This window comes from Gadus morhua, chromosome 7 (genome assembly GCF_902167405.1).
Source record: "Gadus morhua chromosome 7, gadMor3.0, whole genome shotgun sequence".
Classification (NCBI taxonomy): Eukaryota; Metazoa; Chordata; class Actinopteri; order Gadiformes; family Gadidae; genus Gadus; species Gadus morhua.
Window position 1 is genome coordinate 16,033,336 of NC_044054.1, and position 2,583 is coordinate 16,035,918.

Here is a 2,583-nt window from a genome sequence, read left to right on the forward strand (position 1 = left end):
ACAAACACACAGAATCATAATGAATGTAAACATTTGTCAATTCTCTAAAAAAGCATAATGTTCACTCAGAGACACACATGAATATCAACACCACATTCATCATCAAACACCCGCTCCCTGAAAGCATGGCGTTTTGTGCGTGTGTCAGCAGAGATTTTATGGAACAAAAGCACACACACACAGACACACACACACACGCACACACACACACACACACACACACACACACACACACAAACACACCCACACACTGTGATCCCCCTCTTTCTTTCCCCTGCAGCTTTGGGGAGCCAGCCTCATTGGTGACAGATCTGTGTGTGCGCCGGTCTCAGGCGTAACTAGGGCAACGGGTAATCCGCTGTGAGACCAGACCCTGCGGAGCGATGGCTGCCAGGCCTCTCCGCTGGGCGGCTGACCACGTTGTGTTGGGGGTCCGCGCTGCGTGGGACTGCTAATAGAGGTTAAACGCCATGCAGCCATGACCCCCCCCCACATTGAACATGATGCTTTGGAGCCCATTTTGGATCTGATTGCTGTTGACCCCATTTTGGATCGGATCCCTTCCATGCATTTCAAGATGGCTCTTACCAGCTCTCCTAGTCAGAGTAACCTTTTTTTAACCGTTTGAGTATTTTTCTGACAAACAAATGGAAATTGCTTTGCAACTTTCCCTCCACCTTTCCCCTTATTCATGTGAAGGGCAGGAGCCAGGGGGTGTGAATATTCAAGGAGAAAAGCATTGAATATGCAGATGAAGAACCAGCCCATTGCCTGACCCAGCGGCCCCGCTGCTCTGGAGGGACGGCCGGACAAATAATTAACATATTTTTGCATATTGTGCTCATATGCGTACATTTCTAACTCATATCTGAAAGAAAAGGGGTACTGCCTCTTTCCACTGGATGTCAGGCGCAGGAAATCCAAAGCCACGGATCTGGAGACCAAACATCGGTGATTGGTAAGGATTCAAAACAAGAGGACAAGGACCTGTTCAATGTGGACGTTAATTTGCACATAGAGATAAAACCGAACATTTCCTCTATGATTAGAGACGTCAGTCTCTAATCAGTCCCTTCCTCGTTCAGACATGAAGACGTTCATTAGCTGTCCATGACATTCTGATAAACCTTCACATCAATCTTCTATGACGACCCTCAGAGCATTGGGAGCTCCAATGGTATTGCTGACCTTGGTATAAGAACACGGCAAGACAGCAATTTGCTTTTCCTTTTCCTCACCCTCATTCCTAATTCATCTCCAACATTAAGAGCAAAGAGCAACAGGCTTCACTCGTCTCGCCTTTCTGAGTATTGGCCAGCTCTCCCACCCCTGCCTCCCCTCCCTGCCCCCCCCCCCCCCTCCCCCTCCCCTTCCTCCCTGTTTCCCATGTCCTTCTCCCCCTCCTCGCTCAAATTACCGAGTGATTGGTCATTTATTCAGAACACTATCGCCATCATCACGATATCACATGGCCATTAAAACTCATCAGACAGAGACCATTGGAGAGACAGAGATAGGGAGAGAGAGTGAGACAGAGACGGAGAGAGAGAGAGAGAGAGAGAGAGAGAGAGAGAGAGAGAGAGAGAGAGAGAGAGAGAGAGAGAGAGAGAGAGAGAGAGAGAGAGAGAGAGAGAGAGAGAGAGAGAGAGAGAGAGACAGAGACAGAGACAGAGAGAGAGAGAGAGAGAGAGAGAGAGGGGGGGAGGGAGAGAGGGAGAGACAGACAGACAGACAGACAGACAGACAGACGGACAGACAGACAGGTACATAGTGACAACGAGAGACACGGAATAAAAGAGGAATAGAGACTCAGATAGAGATAAAGTAAGACGATGAGATACAGAGTCTTTCAGATAGATAGCAAAAGATAAATATTAGCAGACAGAAACACAGAGATGGCCAGATAGAGAGAGAGAGAGGGGTGGGAGAGGGATGATAAAGAGAAAGATAGATAAAGACAGATGAGGTGAAACAGGTGAGTAGGCCAATCTGTCTAGGGACTAAGGAATGTAGGCCTCAGAGAGTATCCTTTACTGCCCTATCTACAAGAGAGACAAGGACATGGCTAAACAAGGGACCAGCTCCTAGTCTCCGTAAAAGTACTTTCCAAAGTGTACCATGTATTTCTACACCCATGCATACGTGACACATCTCTGCTAGGTGCAATAAGAACAGTTCCCTTCGGAGGAGAGGTGATATGAACGACGCCTGGAGGAGTGTGTGTGTGTGTGTGGGTGCTTCCAGCAGGGTGCAAGGTGAGTCATTGTTAATTATAACTTAATACTTATCTATTCAGCAGGTCGCATCATGGGGAAAAACCTCTGGATGGACAGTGGATCAGCCAGAAGCACAGGAATGCACAAGGAAATGCATCGCTTAAAATACAATATTAACATTTAAAGAAATACTGAACATTTTATAAAACACATACAATAGTCAGAGTTGAGCTCATCAGAACGTGGATTTTTAGCACTTTATAATAACGTCATCGGTCATTTATAAGCCTTTAGTCAAGGATGACCTAATCATTAACAAATCATTACTACACAAAGATGATTAATAAGTGCTACGTAAAAGGAGCCC